This window comes from Camelus dromedarius, chromosome 11, assembly GCF_036321535.1.
Source record: "Camelus dromedarius isolate mCamDro1 chromosome 11, mCamDro1.pat, whole genome shotgun sequence".
Classification (NCBI taxonomy): Eukaryota; Metazoa; Chordata; class Mammalia; order Artiodactyla; family Camelidae; genus Camelus; species Camelus dromedarius.
The window spans coordinates 69,969,132-69,993,306 of NC_087446.1; the positions used below are offsets into that span (position 1 = coordinate 69,969,132).

Here is a 24,175-nt window from a genome sequence, read left to right on the forward strand (position 1 = left end):
GTGCGGGAGGGCAGGCAACCCACAGTGCTTTTGCCGGCTGTTCTCCCCAGTAGGGCAGTCTGCTGAGTTGACTCTTCTCTGAGTTTGGTTACCAGATGAGCAGACAGCAAAGTAATGAGTTCTGGTGGGACTGTATAATGACAGGAAGAAAGAGGAACCAGTAATTTTTCAGGACTAGAACACGCTTTTGGTTCCTGATCCAGTGTATTCCATTACAGAAGTGATGAGTTGTGTCTATTCTGGGACTTGATTGAAATAAACGTTCAGCCTAAAATTAAGAGTTGTGTTTCATTTGGCGGGAGGACTCGAGCCGGGATGACAGCCTCTCAGATCACTCTGAGGAACTGCTCCCAAGAGGTATGGGAAGAGCTAGGATATACAGGAGCTTTACAACAAAGACCAGGTAGTTGGAACAATAAAAGATTACTTGTTATCTAAAGAAAGCCAGGTATCTCAAGTTCAAGAATTTAGTGGTTTTCTATGTATGGGGGGAAGCAAACATTTGGACTCACTGAATTCATACTTTAACAAGCACCTAGCTATCTAGGGCAAGTATCCTGTCCTTTCTTATTCTGAGTCTGCTCAGAGGGCACCAATATGAGTGGCTGAGAGGCTGGGTTTCAGGCATGTACTCGCTGGGGTGTGGCAGCGGCTGCTGATGGCTTGGCTTCAGGATTCTTTGTTTACTGACGTGGTTGCAGTATTTTCTTTCACATTGTAGTACTTTCATTCACAGTGCTCCCCCTTGGTCCTAAATTTGACCAATATTTTGAGAGAGGTTTCATGACCAATTTTGTCCCACGGTGCTAGGATGGCTCATTCCTACTTCTGGTGAAGTATCTTCTGAGCTGCCATTCAAGGTGTTAGTTTTTTATCAGACCCTATTGATACTAAAAGTTCTCTGGATCGCCTGTCTTACTAGTCTATTATGATCCAGGAATTGTTTACACTTCGTTGCTCATTACCATAACTAGAATCGCACTATTACAATTATTTTATACAGGGTTATAAATTTTATCTATTCCTTCAAGATGTTTAGCCATCATCAATCTTGTAGGCCTAGTTACACATTGGGAAATGTAACAGACAACAATTTTATTATATAGACAGGATATAAGTAATTCAGATAGTAACGTTTATAAAGTCATGAGTAAGAATTTAATAGTCGAGAAGTTATATTTTTGGGTTAAAATTTTGCTTGTGTTCCTGATTGAGTTTGAGTGATCTTATGAGAAATTTCATATTTATGGTCAGGGTCAGAGCAGGTATTAATTGGCCAGGTGAAGTCTCCCACCTTGTAAGATCAACAGTGGCCTAAACAGAACTATTATTTTTTTTAGAGTAACGTTTCTGAGGGCTATCTAGTTAGAGCCTTGGAGTAGGGAAACCCACCAAGGTAACACAGAAGTACTAGACATAGGTAATTTACCATAAACTTAACAGTTGGAGTAGTTCATAATCAAAGGTAGGAGAAATTATCAAAGTAATTGGCATACAGGCCTGGTTCGGTGTCTTGGGTCTGCAGTCTTCTTCAGATGTTGTCTTCTTCTCATCCTGACCTGGTAGATTTTTCTCCATTTCGGCATTGTTTTAAGATGAGCAGTGCTCTATAGGCCAGTGCACTGCAGGGGCTGTTTCTGATAGGAAATGAATCTGAAAGTCCGTTTCCTTCAGCTTTGGTGTGTATGGTCTTGTTAAGAGTACCTGATAAAGGGTCCTTCCATTCAGGTTGGAGACAGTTCTTTAAGTCATGCCTGTTCCAGTATTTATAATACCCTGGCTGCTGGTCATGGGGCATTGGAACTTTACCAAGGATAGATTACTGAGCCTCAGAAACAAACCTAGAGTATTCTTTTCATAATTCAATTAACCTTTACAGCAATGTGACATAACAGAAAGGAATGATCTGGGAAATGTCTAAGTAAATATAGACCTCAATCAACAAAACTAGAATTTAATATCCACTAAAATATAATCTTTTTTCTCTCTAAAGTTACCCTCAGTTTTCTCAAATATAGTCAAGTCAAGATTAATTTATTTACAAGCTAAGTCTGATTATTTGATTATATAGGCTTTTTTTAAATTGGCTGTGTTGGAACTTTTAATTAGGAGTCTCAGTGTAGAATGTTAATAAGGTTTTCTTAGGCCCGGAATGCCTCGTCAAGGGCTTGTCATGGATTTCTGCCTTACACATTTAGGTAAATTCTTTTCTCTTTAAAATCCTTAAAATACTTTGAGATTGCTATATCTGTTAGGAGATGATCTTCCTCATTTGTCTGATAGACCCACTTGGGACCTTAGAGATTTTAGTCTCTTGAGGGATCAGATAGAGAGAAAAGATAACTGTTCCAAGTCTGCTTATATAGGTATAACTTATCAAATTTCTGTGAATCATAACTAGCTTAAGGAGAAGAGTTTCTTTATGTCTGGGAAACAGGTTAAAAGCCAGTAATATGTCAGACAAAATCAAAAATTATAACCATATTCACCAGTTTACTCAGTCCCATCTAACTAATTCTTTTACTCAGAGTTTTCATTAGACCTTTAAAATTTCTTACCCAGTTTAGTTCAGTGCTATAGTTCGAAATTTATTTGAAATCAATAAATCTCCTTGAAGAGAAAGCAATTTGCAAAATCATCAGAAGGAAACAATTAACTGTATATAAATGACAAGTGATTTAAAAGCATGGTTAAACAACGTCACACTATAATCGATAAAGAAAGCTGGTCACTATAACTAGAATTATGACTGGTAACATTTCAGATATACCAGAATTTTAGGGAATCCATATAATTTATAGAATATTCTTATTAATAATATTTTCTCATACAATATAACCTAGGAAGATCTATTATTCATTTGACAATACCATGTTATTTAGCATGCCAAATGAAACTTACTACTTTAAAATCTCTCTTTGGGATGTTTCAGGGGCCCTCTGTAGCATCCCAAACTTAACTGGAGATTAAAAGAACTTTAATTAGAAATTGATATTTGGGGATCTTGTTAAAGGTTTTCAGAACACTAGGTCAGATAAACATATAGATCACTGTAAAGTAGTTATTTTTCATTAACAAGAAAATACGTTAAAGTAAAAGCAGAACAGGTCAGTTATGTGGTATAAGAAGCTTTACAATTTGTTACTGAAAGTGGATTAACATTTTTAGAAAATTTTGTCATCTTAACAGAGAGAAAACCAAATCTATTGTTGTACCAGATTACTTCTAAGATTCATTTACTTTGCCCAAGTTGATTCTAAACTTAGACAATTCCGACAACGTACAAAACTCTTTCCTCAGGGTTCCTCTTCCACAAGCGTTCCACAGCTTTCTATACTCACATTAGTGTGTCCTTTATTTTCTCTTCCATTCAGAAGTAACCAGCTTCAGAAGAAAGTCACTATTTTTTATTAACAAAATATAATTACATTCATATATCTTCCTTTACACATTTATCTTACTTTCCTAGGATACTGAGATTATACCCTTAATAATAGAGATTATTTCAGGGTAGCACCAACCATTTATTAATATTTCTAAACACCTTTACTTTCTTTGTAAGGGTAAGTTAAATGTTAAATAATTCATATTTCAATCTTATTTTATCTGAAAGTGTCATAGCTATTTAATAAAATCCTATCATTTAACTTAATTTAGCACAACTCTAGAATTTAAAGATACCAAACATTTAGAGATTATCTTAACCATACATTTTAAAAATATATTTTAAAAATTTACCCAAAGCTCTCATCTCATTTGCATTTAATTTACTTAAAATTTTACTACACCACATTACTATTTTTTTTTCTTGACAATTCTGCAACAGATACAACAGGATCTTATTTGACTTTCATTAAAACTAGGTACAGTAAAGGTATTGTACTTAATATTGATGATTTTAAAGAAGTCTATATTAATTAGAACATACTTAAACTAAACAATATCAAATATTATCTTAATATTGAATATTTTCCAGTTCACGTGACGCTGAAATTCAACTTGGTCAGTTTTTATTTTAAAAATACTTAATTTGTAAGCTCTTATTTTTTTTTACGTCAATTAAGCAGAGATCTTTGACTTTGATTTTTTTTTTCAGCTGTAGAAATATCTCACATCTATAATGTGTACGCAGGCTTATAAACAGACAAAAGCTAGAGATCTCATAGGTTCACTTTAAAACTTACTTATAAGATAGGTATAATAATAGTTGGAGTAAGCTGAATTTGCTTGCTCAAATCACTAAGGCTTACTATTTATGAAACCGACATTTAAGATTTCTTGACAAATGCTGAAGGACGCGTCAGAATTCTGAGTTCTAAAATGCCAAAAATTTCTTGGCCTTAAGTATTATCTCATTGAGCTAATTAGGCTCAGTCCTAGGTCACTGTTTGCTGTATTTATATTTCTGATCTGCAAGACAAAGACAGACGCTTCCAGTTCCCCAGAGAACTGCTCTGTCACGCAGGTCCAATTGTATCTCCTTATTTGGCTTTTTTGTATCAGTGAGAAGAGCTGTTAACAAAGAATTCCATGTTTTAAAACTTTAAGATTTACTTTAGCATGTCTTCCAAAGCTTGCATAAGGTATTTAGTGAGGTCTCTTTTCCTTGAGTTATAAGTTAAACCCAGGGTAAACCTCTTACTTTATTGTCTATTAGCCACTGAATATTAGTTTTTAATTTTACGTTATATTGGAAGGCTCACGAAACTCTATTGGTTTCCTTTACTTTGTTCAATTAATATTTTCTAAGGGACAGATATGTGCCCAGCCTTATAATACCAAGAAGGGGAAGCGTTTTTCCATTGAAATATATCTATCCCACAATATAATTAAGCAAAAGTTTTATATAAAGTCCATTTAATATACCAATTTTACAAATTTTATCTCAATTTTATTAAATATTGTACCCTTAATTTTTATATATATTAGGTTTAATCAGTAATTCCTATTTCTAGAAGGAGTGTCAGAAGCTTTTTTTTTTTTTTTTTTTTTTTTTGTGCATTGTATCTAATTATATAGAAAAGTCTCTGGGATTCCCAAGTATCAGCCAAAGAGATTAGGCCCTTCTCAATTTTCAATTTGATTAATAGGTCTGTTGTCCCAATCATTGATCAAGTATTTCAGTCTATAATTATGTATTTTTTTTGGCTCTATAAATACATATATTTTAAACTGTGCTAAAGCGGACTTGTTTGAACTTTAATGTTAGGGGGCAGTAGGTGATCTCTTTGGCCCCTTTTTTTTACTTTACATAGTGTAGTATCAAAACCTTCTATCTAAATCCAAAAATGTCCATTTTATTTATCTCATTCAAAATAACCTTATAAAAATATTTATCCATTTGGGATAAGCCCCTTATCTTTTTTTTTTCCGACATTTTTACAATCCTTTTTCCAGTTATTCAGCCTAATTAACATTAATTATTCTAAGTATTTATTAGCATCTCTAAAACCATTGATCGGAATGGAAAAACACAAATGTAGCTTTTCAAACCAGTTTTTTTTTTTTAACTAATTTCTTAGGTTAAACATTAGATATATTTTCCTACCTTTAAACTTGATTTTAATAGGTACCAATAAAACGGCTGTTTATAATGAGAGCTCTTTCAACTTTCACCAATTTAAAAGTTTTCCCAAATTAAAGGAGCCATCACATGGCCATCAATTTATATATATATATATAATAATATATATATTATTATTATATAATATATATATATATAGTGATTTTAAACCAATAAGATGAAGAGGCTTTTCCACATGAGAGTGGGGGTGTTGCTTAAATAAAATTCAAAATTTACTTTCCAAAAGCTAAAAGCCTTTGTGGTCCAGGCTGATGCAACAACGGTTAAGATGGCAAAATATCTGAAAATTGTTACAATCAAAGGATTTTTGAGAATCCCAATTTATTTGCTTGGCCACAATATGTACACAATACTTGTACCTTTTGTATGACAGAGTCCAAGGTTTCATTTAAAATAAAAGAAACACATATATACATACATACACACACATAAAACACACAGAGAAAGATAAAACGTTTACATTTCAAGGACACAGGAAGAGAAATCCAAGTTCCCCCTAAATGGGATTTTGTTCCTATAAGTTCAGAATTCCAAAAAATATTTTATCAGGCCTGGTTAGTTACTTTCAGGGTGAGTTTTTTTTTTCTAATTCCTAATTAATGTTGTAAGTTTTGTACGTATATAAACCAGGCTAGTGTATTAGTTGGAGGCTGGCAATCTGTCAATTCTTTTTCTTTTCTGTTCTGTGTTTTTTTTTTTTTTTTTTAATTTTTTTTTTGAAAGTTCTATTCCCCATTGTAAGGTCGGGTTTTCAGAATAAAATTGCTGGTAATATTTCCCGCAGGGACAACACTATGGCATGAAGTCTTTGCATCTACCATTCCTGTAAGTTTCTCCATCACCCAAGAAAGCTGTTAACAGCCAGGAGGAGGGTCCCATTTTTGGAGTTGAAAGGTTACTCATAGGAGTTTTACTTTTATTCCAAAAAATTCAGTGGAGGTAACCAAATCGAGGACAACATTATACCAGCCTCTTACATAACCACTCAGTCCTGAACCCAGTGTCTTTCAACTTGGACCCACTCAGGACGTTTTCACTGGGTGAGTATTTTCCTGGTATGTTTCCACCAGCCCCACATCGGACGTCTCCTCAAGGTGGGTGTTTCCTGTTATCTTTCAACCAGGCCCCACCCAGTATGTCTCCACTTGGTGGGTAATTCCGCCCAGTCTCTTTCAACTGGAGGGCCAGGTACCTGGATACACCGCAAAATAAAACTCAGGATCATCAACCAATATGGGAGATCCGAGAACCAGGAGAGACTCGCCCAAATTCATCTGGATTCCCCAAGGAGGCAGATGGGCACAAAGTGCCAATGCTGGTACCAAGGCTCCGGTAATTCGGAGAGTTCAGCTGGAGAGAAGTCTGCTCTGGGTCCCTTCCTGGTGTCCAAAACTTTTGACTGAAATACATGTGCAGCCTAAAAGTTAAGAGTTATGTTTTATTTGGCGGGAGGACTCGAGCCAGGATGACAGCCTCTCAGATCGCTCGGAGGGACTGTTCCAAAGTGGTTGAGGAGGAGCTAGGATATATAGGAGCTTTACAACAAAGACAAGGTTGTTGGAAGAATAAAAGTTTGCTTGTTATCTAAAGAAAGCCAGGTATCTCAAGTTCAAGAATTTAGTGCTTTTCCATGTATGGGAGGAAGCAAACATTTTGACTCACTGAATTCATTCTTTAGACAAGCACCTAGCTATCTAGGGCAAGTATCCTGTCCTTATTCTGAGTCTGCTCAGAGGGCACCGTTGTGAGTGGCTGCAGAGGCTGGGCTGCAGGCCTGTCCTCGCTGGGGTGTGTTGGCAGCCACTGATGATTTGGTTTCAGCATTCTTTGTTTACTGACATGGTTGCAGTATTTTCATTCACATTGTAGTATTTTCGGTCACAGAATGATTATGGATAATCTGCAATCTTGGAAAGCAACCGAGATGGAATTACTTCAGGTACCTTCTAATTTAATAAGCCGTGTGCAAACATAAACATGGAGGATGCTTACAAAAGAATTTGGTGGTGTAGGGAAGGTGTTCTGCACATTACAGGAGAAGGCAGAATTCCTTTTCTTTGTGGGCAGGGACGTAAGCCCACCTTTCTTTTCTGTAGTGGCTTCTGAGAACACTTTATGGTAATTAATGAACATTGAGAAACGGTGGCAAACATTGCATTCAAGAGCTGGCCAGCTGCAAACTTGTGTATTGGACAGGTGGATTTCATAGGCAAGTGGTCAGGTGGATGGGAGAGAGATGAAGCCCAGGCCTGGGCCCAGATTCAGGTTTAAATCGCCATTTCCTCACCATGGGGCCTTGGACTACAATGTAACCACTCCTAACCTGTTGGTGAATCTGTGAAATGGGCATGATAATATTCGTTTGTTCCTGGGATTGTTGTAAGTTTTAAAGACTATTATAGCACACATGAAGCACTTAACACACTGGTACTTAGCAGTGTTCACTGTGTGTGGACGTCCCGCTTCGCGTGTGTCAGAGCCGTAAAGGCAGCATTTGTCTGTTGAGGATGCACTGGTAGCCCCTTGAATACGTTGTGAATTTGGTGATTTCCTTTTATCTTGGTAAATCTGTGTGCCATGGGCAGTTATTTTCATGGACAGATGAGGAATCTCAGGGTAAAGAAGAATGTGTAATTTGCCCAAAGTCAGACCATAATTTTGGGTGCAGGGGCCTCAGTTCAGCATGGGTCCCTGGGCCTTCTGCCCTCTCCTTTCAGCACCTGAGACAGATGTGTGCTCGGCTGTCTCCCAGCCCAGAATATCTAGCAGGGAGCAAGAAATACCTGGCCCTGTGCTGCTTGAGCAAAACTCCAGGGTGGAGGCAGTTACAAAAAGGATAAACATAAAAACAGATGACTGCAAACTGTGATCAGCTCTGAGAAGGAAAGGAACAGGCCTCGCCGTGCAGCGCTTGGACCTTTCCCGTCACGGCTGCTCTGGTGGCGTTCATCTCAGCTAAACAAGCTCTGCTGCTGCACAAAGGCAGGAAGGCAGGGCGCGTGTGACCAGGTAGACTGGGCCTCGTTGGTCATACTCATTCCCCATTAAGCGGCAGCTGTCATGGGCACTTACCTAGTAAACAGATGTTGGCCATAATCATCACGCACTTTGCTTGGTAGTTTTATTGGCCCCACCTTTGAGATGAGGTAATTGAAGCTGGGGAGTTTGCTGCATGCCCGTGATCACCATGGAAATACCCCCACTGGTCTTTCAACCTAGACTGGCGTGGCTGTCATGCCCCAGCCCTGTGAATGGCATCGTGTAGCTTCTCCCAAGTGGCCCAAATGACTGATATTGATTTTCTTAATTCGTAGGAAATGGTAAGTGACAATAGGAGAAAAAGGTAGTAAGAAATTGTTTGGAAAACTAGAAAAAAATTCAATTCTTCCCAAGCTGGGGGAGCGTAAGCTCTGTCACACACTCCACTCACTGCCTGTCACCTCCTCCCTGCCGATTCCGTGTTCAGAAGCCACTCTGAGCCTTTGAAGAACATTTTGCCTCATGACACTCTTGACTAGGACCTGCGACCTCTCTGTCCCTGGTTAACAGTCTATTCAAAGCCATTTAAATTTTATGCTGTCTCCTCCGCTCAGATGTAAGAATAGCCTCTTTAAACTTCTTGATGCAGCTCCTTAATGAGGATCTTGTGAAGGAAACCTAGTCAAAACCTGGGATGTATGCACATAGTGACCGTAAAATCAGCACTTTGTGAAGTTCAGAATCAGACGGGTGGGAGACTCAGGAAAGGCTTTTTAAGGTAGAAAGGGGAAAGTGAAAGGACGTAGGCTGTGTAAGACTGAAACATCTCGGTCGCAGCCAGCAAGGCACCTGCGTTCAGGATGGTGGGTGGGGAGTGCAGAGTTGTCACAAAGAAAGAAGTGGTTGGATGGGAGGGAGGACAGTTAGGTACTTTACTGGGGAGGGAAATAGTGGGCTGAACATTTCCTGGTTGAACAAGAGGACTGTGACATGTTGTGCTTGTATTTTGGAGAGAAGGGTTTTGTGGGGACAGGCCTAGGGAGAACGCTCTGTGGCTGGGGATTCAGCACAACAAAGAAACACAGAGAACCGGGCAGACCCCAGGGCCCCTGCTGGGGGAGAGGCTGCCCGCCAATTCGAGACCTTGGGGCTGCTTCTGTCCCTTAGCCGGGGCCTTAGAGCTCCCTTCATATCCCAGTCCTGTTGATACAAGAAAAAATAAGTGAGGCATGAGAAGGGCTGTGTGCCAGGCTTTGGTTTAGCCCCTTGGATGTGCCCTGCCAGATGTGGGTACTTGGCTTCATGCAGGAAAGTATTCAAGCGCAAGCCACTGTTGAGTAAATGTAGACTTATTCAGAGAGATTCATTGAAAGGCAAGAGAAATTCCACGATGTGTGGGGGTTTGATGCTCAGATTAAAGTAGGTACACACTCCACAGAGTGTGGGCCTTCTCTGAAGCGGGAGAGAGAGGTGTGACCCCTAGGTGGTGCTGTGTTGCTTGTATTCATGGGCTTGGTGGTTTCATATGCTAATAAGTAGAAGGACCAGCCTAAGGGCAAGGGGCTGGAATTCACAGGGAGTTGGGCATTTCCCACCATTTGAATTTTTTGGCTAGCCTTGGGACTGCCATGGTGCCTGGGGGCGTGTTATTCACCATGATACTATTACAATGGGTGTATAATGAAGCTCAAGATCTGCTAGAACTTAAATCTCTTCATCCTGAGCCTCAAGGCCTATTGGGGGTTGAATCCTTCACCATTTTGATGTTAATTGCTGTGGCCTTCCTTGAATGGCTGTGCTCTGCCCCCTTCCATCCTGTCTCACTGTGATGACACAGAGAGAACAAAGGCCCGGCCCTGGCTGTGCTCCTGCATTTAACAGGGGGAGGGGTGGGGTGGGCTGAGGATGACTCTGGGTGGTGTGAAGGATGTTTCAGATTTTCCCACGTGGGACATGAGGACCTGCCAGCTGCCACCGCAGAATTATCTCATGGGCATTATCGCTTGTGTCACTCATTTGTTTCTATTGTTCTTTTTTTTTTTTTTAAGTATTTAATCTAAATTTAATATCAGGTATTTTTAGGAAACAAATTTCTCTTTTTCTTTTCTTTGGGGCTCTTTTCTTTTGGGGGGGTAGGTAATTAGGTGTATTTATCTGTTAGTGGAGGCCCTGGGGCTTGAACCCAGACCCCGCGTATGCTATACACACGCTCTAACACTGAGCTCTACCACCCGCCCCTTCATCTTTTTCTTTTTGCTTTAGCTGCCAAAAATCTTACAGCTGAATTTCTAGTCGGCCTTTAACACTTACCCTGACTTCATGGCATCCATTTTTATGACTTTACCTCCCCCTGGTTTCATTTAAGTATTGAATCTCCAATTTCTCTTCATTCTCAGTTTTGTCTTTTTGTTGTTATGGTTGTTAAGCTGTGTTTAAAAAATTGTTTAAATTATCTTTTAGCAGGAGGCTGAAAGTAAATAACTATGTAAATAAACATCACACTTAAATGCTTTTATACATTCTAAGCTGTTTAGTAGTTACTTAAAAACTGGACTGATATTAAAGTTATAACATTTTTACATTATTTTTTAATTTTTTCTAAATGTATAGCTGATTTACAATATGATATGTTTCAGGTGTACAACAGTTGCTCCATTTATACTTATTGTAAAACATTGACTGTATTACCTATGTTGTAAGATACATCCCTCTACCGTGTTTACGTTACATGTAGCAGTTTGTATAAGAAAGTTGGGTAACACAGAGCCTGTGGCGTGGCTGTGTCTGACTCAGGTTCCAGGTCACCTTGTCTGTCAGACCTCAGGCCCTCACACCTGTCTGCAGGGCAGCGAGTGGAGGCAGCTCTCATCAGCGCTGGTACAAACCTCTGAGTGGCAGTGACAGCAGTGACTGTGGACGTGCAAAGTTTTGTTCCAGGAGATTTACATGCATTTCTTCATTTATTATTTAAAGCCCTCCTGTGAGGAATCGTTTTATGTTTTTAATGAATAATACATTTTATTTTTAATTTGATAGACTTCAAACTTCCGGAAAATTTACAGGAGTAGTACAATGAATACTTAGATACACTTCACATAAAAGGGCAGTATTTGTCCTTTTGTGTCTGGCTTATTTCAGCATACATTTTTAAGGTTCATCCATGTTGTAGCCTGAAACAGTAATTTATTCTTTTGGTTTAATAATATCTTTTTTCTTTTTTTTTTTTTTTGTTTTTGGTCTATTTAAAAATGGTTTCATTGAAGTCTAGTCAGTTTATAATGTTGCATCAGTTTCTTGTTTACAGCACAACACTTCAGTTATATAGGAATATACATGTATTCATTTTCATATTCTTTTTCAACATAAGTTACTATAAGATATTAAACATATTTCCCTGTATTATACAGTATAAACTTGCTGTTTATTCTATACATAATCAGTATCTGCAAACCCTCAACTCGCAATTTATCCCTTCCCACACCATCTCCCCTCTGGTAACCATAGTTTGGTTTCTATGTCTCCGTGGTTCTGTTCTGTAGATAAGTTTATCTTTTTGTTTGTTGGTTGTTTTATTTTTTTTTAGATCCCACATGTGAGCGATCTCATATGGTATATTTCTTTCTCTTTCTGGCTTACTTCTCTTAGAATGACATTCTCCAGGTCCATTCATGTTACTGCAAATGGCATTATTTTATTATTTTTTATGCCTGAGTAGTAGTTTATGGTATAAATATACTGCAACCTCCTTATCCAGTCATCTGTCAGTGGACATTTAGGTTGTTTCCATATATTGGCTATTGTAAATAGTGCTGCTGTGAACATTTGGGGGAAGGTGTCTTTTTGAATTAGGGTTACTTCTGGATATATGCCCAGGAGTGGGATTGCTGGGTCATAGGGGAAGTCAATTTTTTGTCTTTTGGTGAATCTCCATACTGTTTTCCACAATGGCTCCACCAAACTGCATTCCCACCACAGTGTAGGAGTGTTCCATTTTCTCCACAGCCTCTCCAGCATTTATGGTTTGTGAACTTCTGAATGATGGCTATTCTGACTGCTGTGAGGTGATACTTGATTGTAGTTTTGATTTGCATTTCTCTGATAATGATATTGAGCATTTTTTCATGTGCCTATTTGCCATTTGTATGTCTCCATTGGAGAAAAGTTTCTTTAGCACTTCTGCCCATTTTTGGATTGAGTTGTTTGTTTTTCTTTCTTATGAAGTGTAAAAGCTGTTTATATATTCTGGGAATTAACCCCTTGACAGTCTCATTTAATATAAATATTTTCTCCTATTCCATACGTTGTCTTTTTGTTTTGCTTACTGTTTCCTTTGCTGTGCAAAAGCTTGTAAGTTTAATTAAACCCCACTTGTATATTTTTGCTTGTATTTCTATTGCTTGAGTAGACTGCTCTAGGAGAACATTGCTGAGATGCATGTCAGATGTTTTGCCTACGTTTTCTTCTAAGAGGTTTGTAGTGTCTTGTCTACATGTTTAAGTCTTTAAGCCATTTTGAATTTATTTTTGTGTGTGCTGTGAGGGAGTAGTCTAACTTCATTGATTTACATGTAGCTGTCCAGTTTTCCCTACACCATTTTCTGAAGAGGCTGTCTTTACTCCATTGTATGTTCTCACCTCCTTTGTCAAAGATTCAATGACCAAAAGTTTTTGGGACTATTCTTGATAATTTTTTTACCGATTCATTGATGGATGGATATTGTTTGTAACTTTTGGCTACTCTGAATGATACTCCTATGAATATTGATGTGCAAATTTTTGTGAGAATATGTTTTCATTCTGTTGGCTGTACAGTTGGCCCGCCATATCTGTAGTTTCCACTTCATGGATCCAGATGGCTGATTGTAAAGGGACTCGAACATCCTTGGATTATGGAATCCAGGGTGGTGGGTTCCTGAAACCTATCCCCCGAGGATACTGAGGGATGACCCTATATGTAGGAGTAGAATTGCTGAGCCATATGATAACACTAAACTTTTGAGGAAACACCAGGCTTTTCCAAAGAAGCTGCACCATTGCCCCTTTCCAATGGCTGCATATTGAGGGTTCCCATTCTTTTGCCTCGTGACCGACACTTGTTATTGTCCGTGTTTTCATTATAACCATCCTAGTGGGTGTAAAATGAGATCTCATTTTAATTTTGATTTGACAAGTGATGCTGAGAATCTTTTCATATGCTTATTGGCCATTTGTGTATCTATTTAATTCCTTGGTAAATTTAAAAATTGGGTCGATTTTCTTTGTATTGGTCAGTTGTAAGCATTTGATTTATATCCTGGATATTAGTCTCTTATTAGATATATGCTTTGCAAGTTTTTTCTACTATTCTGCAGATTGTCTTTCCACTTTATTTTTTTAAACATTAAGAAAATTTCTTTATAGGGGAGGTAATTAGATTTATTCATTTATTTTCTTAATTTATTTATTTATTGCCAGGCATGCACTCTATCACTTGAGCTACCTCCTTCCCCTTTCATTTCACGTTCTTGATGATTTCTTTTGTAACAATTGGTTTTAATTTTGATGAAGTCCATTTTATCTGGTTTTTTTTTTTTTAATCACTTCTGCTCTTGGTATTGTATCTAGGAAACCATAACCTATGCTAGGACCACAAAGATTTATACTATGTCTTCTTTTAGAAAGTTTATAGGTTTAGATTTTATGTTTCTGTCTGTGATCCATTTTCAATTAATTTTTATTTGTTATATACAATAGGGGGTTTCAGATTCTAAATTCATTCTTTTGCCTGCAGATACCCAGCTTTCCCTGCACCATTTGTTGAATAGACTATTTTTTCAATGGAGTGTTGTTGGCACCCTTGTTGAAAACTGACTGTAAATGTAAGATTCCCCCCTGGAATTTTTACTGTGTCTCATAGATTTATGTATCCAAACTTATGAGAGTACCATAATGACTTGAGTACTATAGATTTGTAGTAACCATTAAAGTGAGCCCTCCAACTTTGCTCTTCTTTTTCAAGATTGTTTTGGCTGACATGGGTCCCTTGCACTTCCATATGAAATTTGGGATCAGTTTTTCAATTTTTGAAAAGAAGTCAGCTGGAATTTTGATAGCGATTCCACTGAATTTGTAGATCACTTTGGGGAGTCTTAACATTTTTAACAATATTGTCTACTATTCCATGAACATGGGATGTCTTCCGTATATGTTGATCTTCTAAAACTTTTTCAGTGATACTTCAAATTGTTTAATGTACAAATCTTGTAAATTTTTGTTAAATGTATCTCCCATTTTATTTTTAATGCTGTTGTAAATGGAAAGGCTGAGCTTCTTAAGGGTGGGACTATATATCAATTTGTTTATTTCTAGGATTCCTACACATCAAATACACTAGGTTTATGTTTGCTACATAAATCTATCCACAACTCTTCCCTCCCCTGTGTTATAAGAAACCAAGACCCAGGTTAAGCTACCTGAACACCTATGTGGAAGTGAGAAATGAGACCCTTGGGTGGGGCTCTGTGCAGATGATACTGAGAGCTTATGTAGGATGGCTTCATCTTAATTTCTTTTAAACAATCCTTTCAGTGTATATAGTCAGATACATTAAGAACATGCCCTTTTGATGTACAGAGGAGCTAAGACTATCATTTTCAAGTAATTTCTAGTGAGAATGTTGTACTTGAAACCTAATTTGTATCTATCTTTGAAGATTTATGTTTCAGGAGCTTTGACTAAAGAACACCTGTCTTTATTCAATAACAACAACTAAATGCTCAAACAACATGTAAGAGTTTGAGCTGTAACTGGAGGCAGTGCTTACCTCTCCCAATACACATGTGCTGATCTGCTCAAAGGGGTTCGTCCAACTATTTGTCATTAGTCTGTTGGACAAAGCCTTAAAACATTGATTTAATGTTGCTGGAATGCAACATATTCTTATTAATACTAAGTAAGCCCATATTGAGTGCTTACTGAATGTTGGGAATTGTCCCTCAGACTCACATGAATTTTATTTCTCTGAAAACTGTACATATTTTCTTGTTATTCCCACTTTACAGATAAGGAGACTGAGGATTAAGTCTTCTCTCTTTTTGGGGGAGCTCATTATCAATGACTGGAAGTTGTAAGAAAAAAAGATATTGATTCATCCTGAGAAAACATTTTTCTGAGAGTCAGCATTGAAGAAGGTGACCACTGAAGAGGGTGATCATTGTTCGAGTGAGACGAGCCCCGTGTGGTACGGAGTCAGCATCCCAGTCCTGGACACGGCACTGTGCTGCATGGTGGGTGAGGCGGCGTGGCCGCGCAGGGAACGAGGATGCCGGGCCGTTGGGCTGTGCTCAGGCCTGGTGAGGCTTTCTCTGAAGAGCAGTGGACCGTCATTGACAGATTTTAAGTAGGGGAGTGGGGTGCTCTCGTAGATCACATTTGTGTTTGTAGAATGCTTGCAAACATTCAGTAGGCTCGGCAGAAAGTGATGTGACGAATCAGAGTAGGGTGGCTGCGAGGTGTAGCAGTGTTCAGTTTTCAAGTGGTTTTCAGTCCCAGGTTTGTGGCTCAGTAGCCGTGTCACTTTGGATGATGCACTCAAGGAAGTGAAACAATTTATCTAATCAATTAAAGCAGTGATGTACCGACTTCCCAAGACTGCTGTGGCAATCCAGTGAGATTACGTGTGCGCAGTGTGCAGCGTGGTCCCCAGCACAGAGACAGTGCTGAGTGAGTGCCATTGAGTACCTGGTAGGACAGCTGTGGGTGGTGGGACTCCATGACTGAGGAAATCTGGGCCCTGAACGAGGGGTCCAGTCACATCTGTGAGTGATGGGCCTGAGCTGGGGTAGGAAGGGAGACCTTGTCCCCCGACCAGGGGCCCTGGGCAGGACTGCTATTGGAGGAGAACCGTGAAGTCAGCTCTTTGCAGGTGGAGTTTGAGGTGCCCTTGAGACATCTAAGTGCAATGTCACGAGCTCAAAGAGGAGGTCTGGGCCCGGGCTGTGCATTTTCCTATAATCTCAATCCCTGAGGATGCTGAGGTTTTATCACTGAACGTGAAGGCATACTTTACAGGACAAGTGAATTGTAGTATCATCTCTGTCATCAAAGCTCACGTCTCTTTATTCATCACTCACTTTGTTAATTGGGTACTTACAGAGCTCACTTTACCACCCTCACTTGGGTTCAGGCTCCACAGTAAAGAGCTGGTGAGCCTCCCTCTTTTCCAGAAGAAGACACATTTAGCTGGTAGCCTTCTGTACCTTGCCAGACTTAGAATTTTAGTTTGTTGTATTAATTCTATTTTCTGTTGGCCATCTCCTGACAGGAGAGACGTTTTACCTCATGATCATGTTTCAATTAGCTGTTACTGAGAATTGCTGATCTGATCCATAGTGTATGTATTATATTAATTTTATACAGTATTTATCATTTTTCTGTCTTTGTCCTTTAATTTTGTATGCCCCTTCAATGTTCTATCCTATTTGGGGCGTTATTTTTTTTAATTAAAAAATGTCTGTTAGCAGTTAAGAAAACAAAAACAAAGAAAAATGCACATGATACCTAAATTTAGAAAATATCTAGTGTGTTTTCTGTCTCGGCAATGGAGTGTTCTAGGATCTCGTGAAAACCTTCATTACACAAGTTCCTTGAAATGCTGATTAAGAAATAAAACCTTCCTTCCTCATCTTTCAAGCTACACAGCTAATTGTCAAGAAAGTGAGGGGAAATCCTCAGAAGCCAAGACAAACCAGAAAGCAGGGATTCTGGGAGATAAGGGAGCCTTAGAAGCCCTGGGGTGCCTGTTGGCTCCTGAACTGAGTTTTAGTTGCCCTGACAGGAGGGCAGGAGGTGAGCCCAAGTCCTCTCACACTGGGAGTTGGATGGCTGATCATATGTAAGGCCAAGCCCATCCCGAGAAGCCTGGTTTACTAAAGGTTGAACTAGGGAAAAAAATCCTCAAGGCAAGAAAGTAAGGAATGTCAATATTTTTGGAAGAGTGGAAAAATAACAAATCCAAAGTAAGGATATATTTTAAAGCTGTTCTGGCATGAGAGTGACCACAAACTCCTGGCAGAAAAGCACAGCTATTCCTGGAATGAGAAGTTGTGTTTTGAGTGGATCAGTGAACAGCCATTCCGAAAAAGGCCTCCAGAGTATTGTGGATCAAGATACTGGACCACAAACACATCTCTTCCAAAGGTCATTTAAATAACCAGAAATTTTTTAAAGGAAAGAAGCCACAATCATATTTCTATTTATTGACATTACTATATGCTAGGAATTCAGAGGTAACTATGTGAAGGAAACTTAGCATAGAAGCTGTGGATGTGCCTGCACGCAGGACATTTCACAGAAGTGGCCGGACTTGTCTGCAAACAGAAATTCCTGCCAAGGGACTCTGCCCGTTCCCAGGGGAAACATTGCTTGCAGACAAGAATGTTTAGTAGTTCCTCAAAAGGGACAGGCCTGGGAACAGGAGAGTCTGAGTGTAATTAAGATAAGGAAGCCTTAGATGTAGTGCACATGTGTCAACCTAAAAAATGTTTAATCTCTGTGCTTGGCAAGAGTTACTCCTTTGTGTAGATGGTATAAAAAATAAAGGAACCCGAATCTCGGGAGACATTTTGCACCACAGCAGCTCTCTGATTCATTTCGTCGGCAACAACTATGGAGTTGTCTCCTATTTTATGGACCTTACTTTCTCTTTGGGGAGACAAACTGACATAGTCGGGGAGCTTGGTAGAGGGAGGTGTTAGTCTGTTGCAATTAGCCAGGAGAGGAGATTAAGAAAGCAGTGAAGGGTGGGTGAACTTTTTAGCTGAGGACAGACAGTCTTGTTCAGTTGGCTTTTAATTGCAGGCTCAATGAGTAGTCACTGGAGTTAATAGATCTTACGGAGGATGGACTTAGCTCAGGCCTCTTTAGAATGGACAAGTGAACCTGGAGAAAGACAGTCAAATCTGTGCAGACATTGAAGTTCACTTGAACGTGCTGTATCCCTGAGCCAAATATCGGACAAGAAGAAAGCACTTCTTGAGGACAGAGGAGTGGTTTTTAAGGTTCTCAAAGAATGAATCCCAGGGAACCGAGATGGCCAGTTGTCAAACTGTGACTTTGCAATTTGGACGGTGTATCCACCAAGGTTATTGGCATTTTATGGGTTTCCATTTCTCGTTAATACATGTCAGGTGATGAGGACGTGGACACACGTGTTTGACACCTTGTCGAGGTGACTTTGGGTTCCTGCCTAGAAGCATGGGCACAGCTGTGGCTGCGTCATACATCTTGCCGCCCATCCCGCTCCCCGGCTCCGTGATCACTGCAGAGTCGTCCCTTGTTAACCTGTCCATCTCCTCTGTGACATCATAACCCATGAAAATACCGGAGCGTATTAATTTGACTTTCTTAAAGTCAAAAGAACAGATCTAATATGGAGTCAGATTTGTTTTTCCTATTTCAGTAGTGCCATGGAGAAGGAAGTTTGGGCAACTTTTTGTAGGGTCCTGGAGGATTTCTCTCTCAGCGTCTGGGTGCCTCTATTGAAAACCCTTCATAGCTGTCTGGCATGCTGTAAAACCACTCCACCTGTTTTGCCCTGAAGATGTGTTCAGTTTATAACTCATCTCTACTCCTTGGAAAACAACTCAATAAAAACTCAGTTGGTTTTCCACCAGCCATGGGCAGGGATGAGGGATAGCATGTTACTATTTTATAAAATAATAATAATAATAATTAATAATAATAATAATAATAATAATAATAATAATAAATAACAGCAACAACAACAATAATAATAATAAAATTAATAATAATAAAAGAAGTTTTAAAACAGCACTGGGCACATAGGAGAGAGTCAATAAATGCTTCCTGGCTGAAATCAAAAGTGATGGCTCAGTGATTCCATGGCTGCTGTATTTGCTGAACTTGTTACTCCTTTGCTCCATTACACTTTTTTTAAACTGAAAAAGAAACACATGCATATGGTTAAAAACAATTCAAACAGCACAAAAATACACAAGTGAAAGAAGTTTTCCCTCATCATCTGTTCTTCCAGCCGTCCCTGGAGATGCCACTGTTTACTATCCTTTGGGTGCTTTTCCAGATATGCTATGCACATTCCCACCTATGCATGTAAATTCCTTTAAAGTTTTAGTTATTTTTAACTTAAAGGGATTTAAATCCTCAAGTGGCTTCTGCCCGGGTAATGGAACAGAACAAATCTGACTGCATATTAGATTTTTTCATTTGACTTTAACCATATGCTCTTTCTCCTAGGCTTCATCTTGCTTGTAAAACAGTGTTGCCTAGAGCCTGAAATATACAGAAGAGTCTATTCTGAAGGCTCTGACCTTTAAGGATATTTAACACTTTTCCATTCATAAAATGATAACAAGTTACAGAATAGAAAATAACTTTTGTTTTGTTGGAGGTTTACAGAGATTTGACCCAGGCAGATAGCTGCAAGAACAAAGGATTCTAACAACAAGGAATTCCTACACCAAGAAGTTTGCAACAACCAAGCACATAGGAAACGAGCCTGAATTCTGACTTGGGGAGATGGTTTTCCAGGACATTAGTTTGCCATCTAGCTCTACAGAAACTTGCTTTTCCATGCCCCAGCAGCGGGTCTTCCAACTTATTGGCCTGTCCTGCACTGAGGAGAATGAATTTGGACTCGGTAACACTCCTATCTACCTAGCAAGCTGGGCACTGGAACTGAGGACACCTCTCCCACACCCAGGAACCTACTGTGAGCCCTTGATGGTTCCACTTGGGTTAGGTGTGTTTTACCCAGGAGGGATGGGACTATGCACCAAAAATCAGGCAGTCTGCTCTGTCTGGGGCTCTGATCTTGTACCTCCCGCTCCCCGCAAGGCCAACACCTGGGACAGTGGAGCTAAGGCAGAGATCGTGCCTGCCTGTTTCCCAGCCTGTAAAAGGGGAATATGTACACTTCCCAAGGTAGTTCTGAGAGACAACACCTGCGGGTGCTTGGTTCCCAGAGCTAAAGGAAACCCAGCTCCGCGTGGGGACAACGGGTGTGATCCCCGTAGGGGTTCTGCAGAGGCATCGGCTGGAGGGCTGGACCAGGGAGGTAAAACTTGAGCTGCGGGCCTTGAAGGGTTACAGAATGGTACAGAGGCAGGACTGCCGCCTCCTTCGGGGTGCCCCAGAAGTAAAGCTTTTTCTTTACATCTCCGCTACTCCCCTCCCCTCTCCAGATCCCTACCTACTCTCTGCTCCTCCTGTCCATCTGTCTCCCTCCACTTTTCCCCCCTCTCCTCTTCCCCCATCTTCACCCTCCCTCGATGCCCCAGCCTCTATCACAGAACCTACAGGATCTCTGGCCCTCCTGCGCATGCGCAGTCGGTGCCAGCTGGACCGCGGGTTGAAAGCTCCAGCTCCGAGCTGGGAATCGGCCACAAAGTCTTCTCAGCTGTGTCGCTCGGTAGGCTTTTGGCTCCTGCCCGAGGCCGGGGCCTCTGGCTGTGGAAATGCAAGGTGGGGGCTCCCGGGAAAGGGCTCAGGCGGCTGTGGGAGGGCGGTCCTCGTGTCAAAGCCCGCGAGGGAGCGAGTCTGCGTTTGTTCAGCTGAATTTCTCGGGCCAGACCCCTCTGCCCGCGCCACCTACCCCGGCGCCCCGGCCACAGCTGTCCAGGGCCAGGTGTGCACCTGCCGCTTCTCGCCCCAGCCAGGCTCCCCTCAGTCCGCGGCTGGCGACACCTTCCCCTCTCCCGCCCACGAGTCCTATCCTCCCGGGCTTCCTCTCCTTGGCCGCCGGCTTGTCCCTGCCCCTGTGAGGGCTGTGTCCCGGGTGGGCGGGTTCTGCGGACCCGATCTGGGGGGCGGGCGGCTGGGGCTCGGGCTGGCCTCCGAGCAGGGATGCAGCCCGCGCCCCCCCACGCTTTCCCTGCCCTGTGACCACGGGGCTGCCCTCCTCTCCCTTTCCAGCTCCCTGAGGACAAGCTCAGCGGCATGCGCGCTGCACCCCGGGCTTAGAGCCTACGGCTGTAAAGCCCAGTTTCTCCTGGTGGAGTCTGGAAAAGAGAGCGCCAGTGCTGAGGGAGTTTCCGTCTCCCCCCTCAGTGTTTCTGCCCCAGGTAAGTACCTTGAACAATTTCAGGTGTTATGATGGCGGTGCTTGTTGATGTCACGTGTTTTTATAGTGCCAGGAATTACAGTGTTGAAAGCAGGGCTTGGTTCAGTTAAAAATGAGCTGAAGGCATGAGGCTGTGTCATGCTCCTTCCTTCCCTTTCCCAGGGTGAAACGTGTGACAGTCGATTTTAAAAACATAGTTACAGTCCCTAACTAGCCCAGCCCAGCTAGTGTGTGTTAACAGGAACAGCACCACCAGAGGCGTTGGAGACCCAGGGACATTGCAGTCCTAAAAAGCTCCTGGCACAGTTTAGTTTGTTTTGGTTTTTTGTTTTTATTAAATTGTGGGGTAGACTAGTTGTATAGAGGGAAAAATAATTGTCAAGGAATATTTTTTCATATAACAGCTTTATTGTGATATTGTTCACACACCATGAAGTCCACCCATTTAAATGGTACAATTCAGCAGCTTTTAGCATATTCACAGTGGTGCAACCATTATTATTCCAGAACGTTTTCATCACTTCAGAAAGAACAGTGGAAATGAATGACCTATCCACCCCTCCCCAGTGGTGGTTCTAAAGAAGTTTCTTGGCTGTTCCTGACCATAAATTAACTTGTTACATTCCATGAAAAGCCTGGTAGGAATTCTAATCAGAATTGCATTGAATCTGTCTATCAAAACAGGAAGAATAAATGTCTTTATGGCATAAACTTCTTCTACCTATGAATATATCTGGGACCCTATCTTTTCATCTCTCCAGATCCTGGCCCATGGGAAGTCCTCACTAATTGTTGGGCTTGTGAATGATGAGATTCTATACATCATTAGTTTCCACTGTAGCCTTTCACAGAAGAGAAAAGTAACCTCAGTGAAGCCAAGTGACTGATGGTCAGAAAGAGTGACGGTCAGTGCTGGAGTGATCCAGTGGACTTGGTGCTTGTAACCAGAATTCTCCACCACCTACAGCTAAGGGGATAAGAGTGTTCTTTTATTTTATCTTAATGGCGTTGATTTTATTTATACTTATTTTTTAAAATTATTTTTATTGAAGTGTAGTCAATTTACAATGTTAGTTTCAGGTGTACAGCAGAGATTCAGTTATAAACATATGCATATGTATATACATATGTTTTAGATTGTTTTTAGCACAACTCATTACAAGAAATTGAATATAGTTCCCTGTGCTATATAGTAGGTCCTTGTCATTTATTTTATATTTATTAATGTGTATCTGTTAATCCCCCCTTTCCTGCCTGCTAACCACAGTTGGCTTTCTATGCCCATGAGTCCATTTCTAGCAGCATCGTTTTTCCTAGTAACATACGCTGGTTGACTGTTTTCAGCTTCAGTAATTCCATCTTATCTGTGGGCACTTTTATTCTGGTGGGGCTTTATGTGGTTTGCACACATGATAATAGAGATTTGTACTTGGGAGAACTCCAGGCCTCGTGTAGTTCCTGGAACAGAGTGCCCACTGAGTTGATGCTTGAACTGGGAAAAAAGCAGAGTAAGTGTTGGAATTTGCACAATGTTTGAGACTTCCAGGATTCTATAACCTGTTTAGCCCACATTAATTTTGGCTGCACCCATACTGGGTAATTTGGTGGAACTTCATGTTATGGTGGTGTAGAGACAGGGCCTTGTATGCTTCTTCTCTTTCCTTTTTCTAACACTCATTCTCCTGGGTCTCTCAGATCCTCCCCCAGCAGTGCCCAGGGCTGGCTTGATGCTGCGCTGAAGCAATAATTGTTAATAAGGCCCTTTCCTCATCTCTTCTGAACTTCCGTTTCTTTCTCTGCACAATGAGGGCTTAGACTAGATAAGTGCTTTTCAGTTTCTTTTAAAGCCATGTTTCCTTTGAGAAACAGAAAATGCAAATCTCTCCTCCCATCCCAACCCTTTAGATTTTGATATGTCCTCCAGGGAGTGACATAGTTCTTTGTGGAAAATTGAAGTTATTGTGATTCCAGATGGCACAGAAAAGACTCTTCAGAAATTTATTGCAGGGAGAGGGCAGGAAAGGGGCAGCGTGTCACACTTTCTAGTGTGAGCACTGGAACAGGGGCTTGGGTTTAAATACGGTGTCTGACGTGGCCTCTAATCTTGTACAATATGATAAACTTCTCTACCTCAGTTTCTTAATGTGTCAAGTTGGGGTGATAATATTTTAAGGCTTTTGTGAAACATTATACACATAAGCCATCTGTGTCTCGGTAGAAACAAGACCTGCTAGGGAGTCAGGGATTTCTTTAAGAAAAAATCTTGTCCATAGCACTCTGTCGGTGTGTATTTTGAATTACCTGGAGGGCGAGGGTTGAGTCTAAAGTCCATCGTGGGGCAGGTGGCCGATAGTTCTCTGTGCCCCAGATTGCCCCCTCCTCCCCAGTCTTCTTCCTCAGTCCAGGATGAAGTTCCCTAGTAGATTTACACAGAGGTCTTGTGGAAATGGCTTTTCATTTTATTGTTTCACGAAGGAGGGCTGCCATCATGAACTCTGTGGTCAGGTTTTGGTGACCTGAAGGCTATGCAATTGG

General features: G+C 40.6%; 1 long non-coding RNA gene across 1 annotated transcript in view; it reads left to right on the forward strand.

Moving 5' to 3' along the window:
- LOC135322439 (uncharacterized) overlaps positions 1 to 16,282 on the forward strand; it is a 47,457-nt gene extending 31,175 nt beyond the window's left edge. The window contains exon 5 of the long non-coding RNA XR_010383018.1: positions 15,603 to 16,282. This is a non-coding gene — a long non-coding RNA (uncharacterized LOC135322439). The remainder of the gene's footprint in view (positions 1 to 15,602) is intronic.
- Positions 16,283 to 24,175: the final 7,893 nt, after the last annotated feature.